Source organism: Sus scrofa, chromosome 17 (assembly GCF_054392235.1).
Source record: "Sus scrofa isolate SSC_HxYL_T2T_F1_AM1 chromosome 17, Sscrofa_HxYL_maternal_Yorkshire_Landrace_v2.0, whole genome shotgun sequence".
Lineage (NCBI taxonomy): Eukaryota > Metazoa > Chordata > Mammalia > Artiodactyla > Suidae > Sus > Sus scrofa.
The window spans coordinates 18,236,025-18,249,292 of NC_139399.1; the positions used below are offsets into that span (position 1 = coordinate 18,236,025).

The 13,268-nt window shown below is 51.2% G+C and overlaps 1 protein-coding gene across 1 annotated transcript in view; it reads right to left on the reverse strand.

The window, feature by feature from the left end:
• Positions 1 to 13,043, reverse strand: part of PLAT (plasminogen activator, tissue type) — a 28,207-nt gene extending 15,164 nt beyond the window's left edge. Inside the window, 1 exon segment of the mRNA NM_214054.1 lies at positions 12,977 to 13,043. The gene's annotated coding sequence lies outside the window, so the exon portion shown is untranslated.
• Between the last annotated feature and the right edge of the window lie 225 nt (positions 13,044 to 13,268).

The window sequence follows — 13,268 nt, forward strand, 5'->3', positions numbered from 1 at the left end:
AGCGGAAGCTCTACACCCACTTAACACTAACTCCCCATTTCCCGGCGACCACCATCCTATTCACTATTTCTGTGACTTTGACTGTTCCGGGTAACTCATATAGATGGACTTACACAATATTTGTCCTTTTGTGTCTGACTTATTTCCCTTGGCACCAGGCTCTCAAGGTCTATCAGTGTTGTAGCCTGTGTCTGTCAGAATGGCTTTCTCTTTTAAGGCTGGATAATATTCCTCGGTGCTTGTGCAAAACATCTTGCTTATCTGTTTATCAGTCCATGGCTATGTGTTGCTGGAAGAATTTTTTTTTTTTTTTTTTGTCTTTTTGGGTTGAACGTGCAGCATATGGAATTTCCCAGATTAGGAGTCAAATCAGAGATACAGCTGCTGGCCTATGCCACAGCCACAGCGACACCAGATCCTTAACCCACTGAGCGAGGGCAGGAATCGAACCTTCGTCCTCATGGATACTAGTCAGTTCATTACCACTGAGCCACAACGGGAACTCCTTTTTTTTGGAGGGGGGGAGATGATTTTGCCCTGATCTCTGTGGGCTGAAGGATGAAACCACCACTGCACTTTCTGGCAGCCCAGGACCTCAGGCTGGCCGGTTTCCCTTGAAGTGAGTACCTGCCCTCAGGTTTACTAGATGGAGCCATAGCGATGTCTCCTCTCTGACTTTCAGAGGAAACCTTAGAGATTTTGCTGCGGGGACATCACAGACCCAGCCTTCCTCAGATGACCTGAACTTCCAAGCTCCCGGGAATTCCTGTTGTGGCTCAGTGGGTTAAGAACCCGACTAGTGTCCATGAGGATGTGGGTTTGATCCTCGGCCTTGCTCATGGGTTAAGGCTCTGACATTGCCATGAGCTGTGGTGTAGGGTGCAGAGGCGGGTTGGATCCTACGTTGCTATGGCTGTGGCGTAGGCAGGCAGCTGCAGCTCCAATTTGACCCCTAGCCTGGGAACTTCCACATGCTGTGGATGTGACCGTAAAAAGAAAGAAAAAAACCCACACTATCCAGGCTTCTTCATGCAACTAAAGGAAAGGCTCCCCCACAGACCCTCCCTCCCCCTCCCCTTCCCCTCTCCTCTCCAAGGGGGAGCCAGACTCTTTCAAAGACAGAGCCAGGAAGTGCAGATTTGCAGAAAGGAGGGGAGGTACCTGGTCTTGGTGATGAGACTAGGATCTTTCTAGACTCCTGCTCTTGGTTCCTGGTTCCGTGTGCCTTTCCCTGGGGTGGGGGCAGGGGCCTCCCCCTTAGCAGCCTCCAGTAGGTTAGTTGGTTGGGGTGTTATTTTGTGGTCTGGCAGGCCCACTCACTCCCTCGTCCATGAGAATTAAATCAGGGCTTCTCTTCCTTTGACTCATTTCCCCTCAGTCACAACAATGTTGGAGCTGCCCCTGGCCCTCCCTCCCACGATCCCCAGGGTCTCCTCAGTTGAGCGGGTTCAGAGCCCTCTAGGACCTTCATCCCAGCTTGGCTGGTTCCCCTCCTGAGGCCACAGCCCCGCTTCAGGCCAAGGATGAAAAACAAAGGAGGGTGGGAGTTCCCGTTGCAGCTCAGCGGTTAAGAACCCAACGGGTGTCTGTGAAGATGCAGGTTCGATCCCGGCCTCGCTCAGTGGGTTAAGGATCCGGCATTGCTGTGGCTGTGGTGTAGGTCGCAGATTTGGCTCATAGTGTGCGTTGCTGTGGCTGTGGCCACAGGTACAGCCCTAAAAAGAACAGGATGCTCTGTGCCCAGGGGCCTGCTGGGGTGGCTGGTGACGGACAGAGGAGGGCACAGAGCTGTTTGGAAGTGGGTGGGATGGTCTGGGCAGTGAGATTCCACTGCCCCCAGGGCGTCTGGCAGGCAGCTTGCCCCATCCTCCACCGCCCCTGCCCCCATCTCAAAGGAAACTAAAAGAAGCCAGGATCTGGGCCTTTGTTCCAGTTTGGCCTGCGAAGGGCCCCTTCCCGGGCAGGGTGGGGGTGTGCCGCATGGGGGCCTTTTTTTCACTCATATCAGGAAGCTTGCAGCTCTGGGCTGGTTTCGGGCAGTTGCAGAAGGAAGCAGTAGGAATCGCCCAAAAACTGGAGCACGTGGGGGACCATCTGATCCCAGGGAGTTGCTCCAGATTTCCTCAAATTCCTCTTTTCTCAAAATTTCCCCAAATTCCTCTTAAATTCCCCTTCTTTTATTTATTTATTTGTTTTTTTGCTTTTTAGGGCCGCACCTGTGGCATAGGGAGGTTTCCAGACTAGAGGTCGAATCGGAGCTGCCGCTGCCAGCCTATGCCCGAGCCACAGCAACGCCAGATCCAAGCCTTGTCTGGGACCTACCCCGCAGCTCACGGCAACACTGGATCCTTAACTCACTGAGGCCGGGGATCCAATCGGCATTCGCAGCGTTATTAGTCGGATTCCTTTCCACGGCGCCACCACGGGAACTCCTTCCACTTCTTCCTTTAATCCCATGCATGACCCCAAAGCCCTTTGAAAATAGATCTTTTTAGACCCCTCCACACCCCCTCTGTGCACTCCCTGCCGTGCATCCTTTTCCCCACCTTTACAGGTTGTCCCAGCCTTTGTTATCTCAGCCAAGCCTCTGAGACAGGGAGATTCTACCCTCTCAGGACTTAACGAAGAAATTCTGAACCAGCCTGCGAGCGGGAAACTTGACTCCTTTTCATCCTCTCTGCCAACCAGCTGGGCTGCCAACAAGTTCTATCCCCTCACATGGGGGGCTTGCCTTTTCTCTGGAGGCCCTTAACCTCAAGAGCTCAAGGTCCTCCTCAACGGAATACAAGTCTAGACACTGGAAAATCACAGAGTGGCAAGTGAAGTATTAAGGCAGTTACAGGAGGAGTCCCTGTTGTGGCTCAGTGGGTTAAGAACCTGACTCGGGTCCATGAGGATGCAGGTTTGATCTCTGGCCTTGCTCAGGGGGTTAAGCATCTGGCATTGCCGCAAGCTGCAGCATGGGTCGAAGATCACAGCTCAGATCTGGTGTTGCTGTGGCTGTGGGGTAGGCCAGCATCTACGGCTCCAATTTGACTCCTAGCCTGGGAACTTCCATATGCTGCAGGTGCAGCCATAAAAAGCAAAAAACAAAAAACAACAAAAAAACCCTAAAAAGATATTTGCAGGAGTTCCTGTCTCGCGGCTCAGGGGTAATGAACCCAAGTAGTATTCAAGAGGATTCGGGTTCGATCCCTGGCCTTTCTCAGTGGGTTAAGGATCCAGCATTGTCATGAGCTGAGGCCTAGGTCGTAGACGTGGCTTGGTTCTGGCATTGCTGTGGCTGTGGTGTAGGCTGGCAGCTGCAGCTCTGATTAGACCCCTAGCTTGGAAACTTCCATGCTGTGGGTACAGCCCTAAAAAGACCAAAAGGGGGAGGGCATTTGCATTCCCTGGACCAGGCTTCAACAGCTGCACCGCGTCAGACCCCTTTGCAACTAAAGAATCAGCAGACGGGGGAAAGGAGTGGACTTTTGTCTTCTGCTCTGGGACAGTTGGAGCCTGTCTCCCTTCTCTCAGTCTTATCTCCCTCTGCCTCTGGTGGCCTTGCTGGGCCTGGAGCTGAGCCAGAGTCAAAGAGTCTCAAACGCACCCCGTGATAGCTCCATCCTCTCTGCACAGCAGCCCCACAAGCAGCTGGACAGGGACGAGTGGGGAAGAGGATGACAAAGAAGTTAGTCATCCTGCCTGCAGACAGCTGGACCAGGCTGTCCCAAGACAAGGGAGCAAGAAAGAGGGAAGAAAAACATGGGCCTGTGTTTCTCTTTGGAGAGAGGCGGGAGGTCTGGGGGCAGCGGCCGAACAAAGAACAAGTGACACCACAAACAGACTGGACCCGAGGTGGATTTCAACCCCAGCCCAAAGGCTCCCATCAAAGGGAGAGGCGCTGAGTGCCCGCCCACGAGATTTGAGGGATAAGGGTAAGAAGTCCTCTGGAGGCTCATCTTAGGAATTCAGAGACTTGTCATTTTTTTTCTATGGACTCTTTCTTTTGTTACATTTAATAGTTTCCCAGAATCAAAGAACTGAAAAAGCAAGGAGCCAAGAGGAGGAAAGAAAGATGGAAGGAAGGGAAGATGGAAGGATTGAAGGAGCAAAGACAAGGAAAAAGAAAAGCTACAAGGATGGCTGATATTCGTGGGACTGGAATCTCTAAGTCACTGGAAGCATCACTTTATGGGGGGAGAGTGTGTGGAATGGTCCCCAGGCCCCAGCCCTGGCAGGACCACCTTGGCCCATAGTGTCAGTTTTTGCAGTTTTGCAAAAGGTACCCGCTCAGGGGATGGAGAGCTTGGCAAGTTGACAAAGAATCTGTGCAAATTAGAAATGTTACAGAGGTCTGGGGGCAGCGCAGACATGTGGCAAAGAAAGCATGGCCTGGATTGGCTGGCATCGTTGTGTGGGAGGCGGTGCCTGCCTGGACATTGTGCAGGGTCCTGCTTGGCCGCAGAGACAGAATGACTCTGTTTTCTGGCCTCTGAACAACCGTGAATGATGACTGCTCCAGGGGAGAATGGGAACAATGGTCTGGGAAACAGGGAGGGGGGCTGGTCTCCCAGAGCCAAGAGGGTGTGCTGTTGCGGCTGGGAAACTGAAGCCAGAAGCACAGGGTTCCTTTTTGCAGTGGTGACATGGGGAATGCTGATGGATGGGGACTGGTTAGCAAGGGCCGATGGAAGTGGCAGCAGGACAGCCGGAGGATGGGCCTGGGGAAACAGAGTGTCCTTTCACTGCCCTTTGCATGACCCATCCCGCCCCCATCCTCCTACTCCTTCACCTGCCCCCAGAAACATCTGCTCTCAGGAAAGGACCTGGCACCCTCATTTGCATATGCATGAACTCATTTGCAAAATGACTGCCAAGGAAAATGAACATGTGGCCCTTCCAAAAAGCATCCATAATTTGAGCTCTCAAACCAGCTCCAAGGGATGCAAACCCAAGGGCGCTGAACTCTCAGGGTTTTCTTCGAGGCTAACATTCTGTGGTTTTGGTTGTTGTGAGAACAGATGCCATGAGTGGGCACATGCTCGGTCAGCTGTGAAATACTTACCAACGGGGATAAGTAATTTTACAAAACACTCCACCACATTCCATAACATGATCTGCAATAAAGACCTAGGACCTAAGGCAGTGGTTCTGTGATTCTAGGTACAAAGAGTGCACTTGCCCCAGATGTTAAAAGGACTGGAAGGCTTGCAGTTTCCCCTTGAGGCAAGAAGGACCTTGGAAATTGCAAGGGAAAGATAAAGGTAAATGGATACTATTATCACTTTTTACATCCCACCCCATGGAAAGGTTGCGAGTTTCATCTTTGGTAAAGGGGATTCTTGTGTGGTTTTCACTTTGCAAAATCTCTGGAAATCAGAGTAAGAGAAAGCCAATCTCCAAGAACAGCAAAACCCTGAGATGACTCACGGCTTCAAAACAAACACCCTCCCTCCACCCTCAACCATCATGCCCAGGAAGGGTGCCAACAAATTAGAAAAGAAGCGGTCAGAACAATTTGGAACTGCAAAGTCTTGCCACCGCATCAGGACAAGAGACACGAGACACAAGGTAAGATGGGGGAGGAAGCAGCCTTTGGAAAAAGGGATGGATGAGCTCTGGCAAAGCCCACCTGTGTCTGGTCCAGCATCAGCCCAGAGCCTGAGCTGTTAGCCTGGTGCCTCTGGTCTCACCAAGACAGGTCCTATTTTTTACAGAGTTTATGTTCTCAGAATAAAAACCATTTTTCAAGAAGTTCCCATTGTGGCTCAACTAGTATCCATGAGGATGTGGGTTCGATCCCTGGTTTCACTCAGTGAGTTAAAGGATCCATCGTTGCTGTGAGCTGTGGTGTAGGTCGCAGATGAGGCTCCGGGATCCCACATGGCTACAGCTCCAATTCAACCCCTAGCCTGGGAAATTCCGTATGCTGCAGGTGTGGCCCTAAAAAACAAAAAAGAAGAACAAAAAAAACAAAAAAAAAAAATTTTTTTCGAACATTCCCGTCACAGAAGCAATTCTTTGCTTTGCAAAAAGGGAAAAAATTCTCGATGTGCCAAAGCTGATTTTCCCCTCTTCCTGGACCAAACTCTTTTTAATTAGGGAGCAAGAGAGGAAGAGTCTGTTTTCTTATCTAATTGGATGGATTCCAAAGAGGTGAATGGAATAGAATCTTCTCCTGGCTCCGCCAGCCCCACCCATCTCCACTCAGGGTGGAATTCTCCGCAGAGCCTCTCCAAAATAATAGGCATGTGACCTGTGTCTGAGCTTTATAGGATGTTAACCCACTAAGGACGATGTGTACGGAGCATTGTTGGCTAGGTAATTCTGGGGGTTTTGTTTGTTTGTTTTGCTTTTTAGGGCCGCGCCCTCGGCATATGGAAGTTCCCAGACCAGGGGCTGAATCAGAGCTGTAGCTGCCAGCCTACCCCACAGCCACAGCAACACTAGATCCTTAACCCTCTGAGCTGGGCCAGGGATCGAACCTGCCTCCTCATGGATACTAGTCAGGTTCGTCACACACTGAGCCACAACAGGAATTCCTCGGCCAGGTAATTCTGCTTATCTGGAGGAACTCAGAGAGTGTAGTTATGGATCTAGAAAAACAGATCCACAACAGAAGTCCCTCCTCATATGGTAAAAACAAAAGAAATCCTGAGTTTGCTTGTAGCACAGTGGGTTAAGGATCTGGTGGTGTCACTGCAGTGGCTGGGATCGCTGCTGTGGCACGGGTCCGATCCCCTGGTCCGGGAATGCCCACATGCCATGGGCACAGCCAAAAGAAACAACAAACAAACAAGAACAACCAAAGAAGCCCTTTCCTAATAAACTCAGATCCTTGTCAAGAAGATGCAAGACTCAGCTGGCAAAGCTAACTCCATTATTCGATGCAAGGACAGAGTACCATCAAGTCTGAACCTCAAGAAACCTGAAGTCTGAGATGAGTCTAAGAGAGTCTTCAACAAGGCTGAGGTAGTTCCTCCTGTCCCTTCCACTCCCTAAAACAAACAGCTCTCCGAGGAATGAAATACGCAATCATTTGATAATTCTCTGGTCTCCCTGAAGATTTCAACACACTGGAATCAGGGCAAAAATGATCAGAGGTTTTCATTGTATCACCCCAGGCAGAATTTGTCCACATTTTATAAAAGTGACCTGACAGCGTAGTTTTGAGAAATGTGTGGGGGCTGAACGCTGGAGAGCCCACCCCTTGCCAGGCATCCGTGGAATCAGTAACGTCAATATTATTATCTCATTTTCACGGAGGCAAGGATTGAACTTTGAAAAAGTCAAAGGAAATGTCTCTGGCCTGTCACATCTTGTAAGGGGAGGCGTGGGGACTCTGGATAGATGGTCCGTTCTTTTACAAGCCCCACGGTCGCCCTTTCCACAACCCTGGCTGGGTCCTGATGCTGGACTGTCATGTTTGTAATGTGCTCAGAGTTGCTTTTTGGAGAGGAGCTGCTGGTCGGAATGCAAGGCGCACAAGCCCTAGGGCCCAACTCCAGACGCCACTTCCAGGCAGTTTTCTAATGGGCTAATCCTTTCCACCCTAGCCCTGCTGAATCCATTTTGGTGGCAATTAGGGAAGAAGCAGGTAAAGCCCCTACTTATCTCTGGTGCACAGCAGAGTTAACCGTACCCTAGTGCCAGGAGCGCACTTCAGATGGGGCAGGACCAACAGTTTCTAGCTTCTCCCTGGAACAAGGCCCAGAAGGGAAGCTAAGTTCTATGGGGTCGCCGTCAAGTTCAAGTGTTAATTTCAAATCCTGTTTCCTAGATCATCTGGACATCTTATGATAACCTGTGACCGGATTCTTTATAATTGATGTCAAGTTTCACGCGCTTCATCTATGTAAAGAGATCAGTATTTCCTGGATCGTGGGGTGGTGTCTTTTATCCTATTTTCAACCTGGTTTTTTGTTTGCCTCTCCCAAACTATTTCCACCACACACACCAGGGTCTCAGAGGCAGCTAGAAGATCAGGCCCTCTGTGCTGAGATAGACCACATGGATGTTTGAAAGCCAGAGACGTTAAGAAAGAAAAACAAGGAAACTGGAGCAGCGCCGAAAACCCCTCCACAAATCTTTCCTGTCTCTCTGCAGCCCAGGTGGCAGAGCCTGGCTCTTGCTATGAGGGGGCAAAAGAAAACAGGTTCCTCTTTCTCCTGAATGTGACAATATGTCAATAGCAAGACAAGTTACTGGTGGGCTGGTTTTGGTTTTGTTTTGGCAGCGCCCATGGCATGTGAAAGGTCCTGGGCCAGGGATGGAACCTCTGCCGTGACCGGGGCTGCAGCAGTGACAAAGCTGGCTCCTGAACCTGCTGCACCACCAGGGAACTCCTGGGCTTTCTGTTTTAGATTATTCATAGGAAGTAACTGGGTTTAGGGTTTAATATCCCCACCGGGTAGCTTCTCCCACCTTCAAGGAACTGCCCATGCCAAGGTCTCTAACCAAGGGTCTGGGAATATTTTGGGAACCATTCTCCCAGTATCTCTCAGGTCCCCCACCCCATCCATCTAGACCTCAAGCCTCTGCTCAGTCTAGTTTCCTCCTTTCCTGAATTCATGGGGGGGTGACTTACTCTGATCACATCAGACACAAGCACCCACCCTGCACCAAGGTCAGGCTCCATGGTATAAAGACATATACAATCTATCCTGGAGTTCCTGTCATGGTGCAGTGGTTAACGAATCTGACTAGGAACCATGAGGTTGCGGGTTCGATCCCTGGCCTTGCTCAGTGGGTTAAGGATCCGGCATTGCCATGAGCTGTGGTGTAGGTCGCAGACGCAGCTTGGATCTCGTGTTGAAGTGGCTCTGGCGTAGGCCGGTGGCCACAGATCCAATTCGACCCCTAGCCTGGGAACCTCCATATGCCGAGGGAACGGCCCAAGAAATGGCAAAAAGACATACGCAATCTATCCTTAAAACCTCATAGTTCAGGATCAGGGCAGACAAGGAACTAGACAACCGTTGCACAGTGCTATCGGCACTGTGATAGGGGTGTGGGGGGCTGCAGGTGGATACACAGAGGAAGAAGGGGGCCTCCTGGGATGTAAAGGAAGGGATGCAGCTCCCTCTTGTTGCAGCTGGGGCTGGTCAAAGTCAGCTTTCAGGAATGGATCCTACATAAGCTGTTTACTGAACAGAAGTAGGAGTGGACCAGGCAATGCTGGGGTGTTGCTGACCAAGCATAGCCCAAAGTTGGGGCTACTTACTAGGAGCAAGTAGCCAAAGCCCCTTCTTCTTTTTTTTTTTTTTTTTGGTCTCTTTTAGGGCCTCACTCACGGCATATGGAGGTTCCCAGGCTAGGTGTCAAATCAGAGCTGTACCTGCCGGTCTACACCAAAGCCACAGCAACACGTGATCCGAGCCACATCTGCAAACTATACCACAGCTCACGGCAACGCCAGATCCCTAACCCACTGAACAAGGTCAGGGATCAAAGCTGTGCCTCAAGTATACTAGTTGGGTCCGTTAACGTTGAGCCACGACGGGAACTCTCAGAGCCCCTTCTTTAGTCTTTATTATTTTTTTTTGGCTGCGCCCACAGTACGTAGAAGTTCCTGGGCCAGGGATCAAACCTGTACCACAGTAGTGACCCTAGCTGCTGCACTGACAACATTGGATGCTTAACCTGCTAGGCCACCAGGGGACTCCAGAGCCCCTTAATCTTCAGCACAGACACCTTTCTTTGGGCAAGAGTCTGAGTCATACACCCCAGGCTCTTGCTTCGAGAACATCCCTAGCAAGAAGTGTGTCTTGGAACACCCAAGGGTTCTAAGGATAGGGGTCTCGCAGGAGGAGTTTGCATTCCTTACTGTCTAGTTGTAAGTTAAAGGTGTATTTGTGATGCTCTAAGAAACAGAAAAGTCTCTTAATACAAAGGTCCCCCATTATCAGGGTTTAGCCTGACTTTGAAGCCATCCCTTCAGAGACCGCAGGTGGAATCAGGGCTTGTAGGTCAGTTGCCAAACAAACCTCTCCCAGCCACTGTGTGTGTGTCAGAAGCATCACACAGCCATGCGGTGTTGCCCAGCTGGCCAGGTGGCCAAGAGTCACCCTCTGGCTCCTGGCCATTGGCGTGGATGGCGTGGGCAGCCGCTAAAGGCACCCAATTGTACCTGTCCACAGGAAGAAGAGCTGCTAGCATTTCCTGGGGAACTATGATCAGAAGCAGAACTTGTCTGAGTCCTGCTTTTTTTTTTTTTTTTTTGGCCACATCCTCAACATGCAGAAGTTCCCAGAGCAGGCATCAAACCTGAGCCACAGCAGTAATCAGAACCACAGCAGTACAAGGCCAGGTCCTTAACCTGTTGATTCGTGCTTTTAAAAAACAATGAAATGCGTGCCATGTGCTCAGCCACTGGTTCATTTTTCCTACATCACAGGTCTTAACTTTCAGATGATCACGAGGTTTATCTCTCTATGCCCTTCTGTAGGAATCTTTTTCCCAGGCAGGGAAGTGAAATATAAAATGCACAAATATCACTAAGAAAACATGCTGTCCTTATGTATGTAGGTATACCTAAGCCAATATCAGGAACCTTGTGGCTGCTTTTTGGGTTGGATCAGGATGGGTAGTCTCTAAGATTCTTTCTAGCCTTTTCTGTGAGCCTACATCATCCTCAGTTTTTTTTTTTTTTCCCTTGGTTTTTGTTTGTTTGTTTGTTTTATTTTAGGGCCACACCTGCAGCATATGGAAGTTCCCAGGCTAGGGGTCAAATCGGAGCTGTAGCTACTGGCCTAAGCCACAGCCACAGTAATGCCAGATCTGAGCCGCATCTGCCACCTACACCACAGCTCATGGCAACGCTGGATCCTTAACCCATTGAGCAAGGCCAAGGATCGAACCTTCATCCTCATGGATCTAGTTGGGTTCATTACCACTGAGCCACGACGGGAACTCCCTCACCCTCACTTTTTTAACTGGCTTCATTTGAAGTCTGCCACATGGTTCTCTGAGCTGGTTGACCACGAGGAGGTTTACCACCTGAAACTATGGACAGAATTTTTCTCTATGCAAAGCGAATGGCCCCAAGAAAGAATGAACAGAATATTCTGGTCACTCATTGTCCATTCTGGCCATCTTATCAGCACTCCTGGAAAACAGGAATTTTATTCTGAGACAGCAGATGCCAAATAGTCATTGACGCTGAACACTTTTTTTTTCTTTTGGCTGCGCCCAGACCATGCAGAAGTTCCCAGGCCAGGGATTGAACCTGAGGCACTGCAGTGACAACTCTGGGTCTTTAATTTCTAGGCCACCAGGGAACTCCAAAACTGAACATTTCAACTCAATACAGATATTTGGTATTCAGAGAAGCACACGGGTTTGGAGTTTTGACTGGAACTGAGTCCACGATTAAAGCCAAAAACCAGGTTGCCACCTTGGCCTCCAATCCAGAATGACCTGCCCACACTCTGGAAGCTTTGGAAGACCCAAGGCCAACATTGCTCCCTCCAAAGGACGATCAAGCCAAAGGACCGCTTACGCTGCTGTAAAACCCCAGGCCGCAGGGGGATTAGTGACAGGCCCACCTGCACAGTAACTGCCCCAGAAGCGCAACAGCTTTCTGAGGGGCGCTGGTGGCTTCAACTCACACCAGCAGGGGGTTGTGGCTGAGTTGCTCCTACTGATCTCCAGCTCTGCTCTCCAACAAGCTAGGGCCCCAGGTCCCAGAGTCCCTCCTTGAGCACAAACTAGTAACAGGACCGTTGCTGTTTCTCAGCTACTCGCTCAAAGCAGGAACTGAACCAGGCCTGTAAGGAAGCCACCAAGGGCAGCCTTATCCCCAGGAGCATCTGATACGAGGGTCCCCAGAATTAATTTACTGAGAGGGTCCTGGAGACTCTGCAAAGAGTGGCTCTCATTTGCTCTCAATGAGAGCCAGCACTTTGAGGCTGGCGTCTTGGAGAACGTTTTAAGTAGAATCAACCGATGGATAGGATAGAGCTATTTCTAGCTCCATTTTCACGGTGTCTCTGCAGCTGCCCCATCTGGCTCTGTGCTCAGGAAGCACTTACCGGGCAGCTCATGCTGACCTGCGTCTATTGATTCTGGACCGGTCAGTGTGTGCATCCCAGGATGTCTTCCTGCCCCACGGGCAAGAATTGCTAGGAAGTCCTTTGGGGGGGTGGGGTGGGAGGAATCCACTTAAGAACTGGCTTTCGGAATTTCTTCACACACTCACACACGTAATTTTTCTCTCATCAGCCAGGTGCAGAAAACCACCACGACGGATTCTCACTACCACACTTCTTTGGGCTTGAGTCTGCCATCAGTTACCCGAGAGCTCCCTCTCTCCCTCCCCTTGAGGTTAAGAAAATGCAGATAATAACATCGAAACCCTTGAGGGCCAGACAGGCTCCCTGCAGAACATGTTAGCAGTAGATGACATGGCTGTGATTGCCCCTGGAGTTGAAAAGTTCTGAGGTCCCCACACTTTGCACCAGGGTGGGGGAGGGGATGCCAGCAGAGGAAGGGGTGTTGAGGGGGAGCCCAGAGGCCAGCCCCCTCCTCTAGTCCCCGGCTCGGTGGGCAAGTCCCTCTCCACCCTCCCCAGCCTCAGTTTCCCTGTGGGTTCGCAGAGGGAGGCAGCCTAGCCAGATGCCCCCAGGGACCCTCCGCGCACTCACCCCTGATAGCCCTTTTCACATCTTTTGCCCGTTAGTCATGAGGCGCGTCCATTGTCTCTTCAGAGCCTTTGGGTTCCATTCTTTTCACTGTCCCCTTTGCAATCTTCAGCTCCAGGAAATACATCCTTTCCAGCCCCCTCTCCACCCCTGACCCCCGTCGCCTCGCCCCTCCGAACACTCCAGCCCACCCACCCCATTAGATGCACAAAGAAAGCTCCCTGCGGGCGCAGACCGCTTCTGGCCCTAATCACAAAGTCGGCCCCTTGATCAGACGGCGCTCCTTCCTCGACTCAGAAAGACTTTTGAGCGAGAGAAAAGGAGACCGAGAGGTGCAGAATCCCACCTACCGCCACTGCCCGCCGCTGTCGCCGCCGCCGTCTTCTCTCCTCGGACAGGCTCTCCCTTCAGCCCCGGGCTCTGCAGGACCTCGGCAGCACTCACCCGGCGCCGGCTCCGGCCTCCTTTAAATTTCAAAGCAGGGGGTGGGGTCGGTGGCCCTGGGGTGGGCGGGCTTCTCTGCTGCCGCCGGAAGATGCCCAGTGGACTGGCCGCTGGAGCCCAGCCGGGGCGGGCCTGTTTTTATAAAGAGGGGGAGGAAGTTCCCCCTGGAAGCGGGCGCAGGCCATCCTGGCTTCGGGC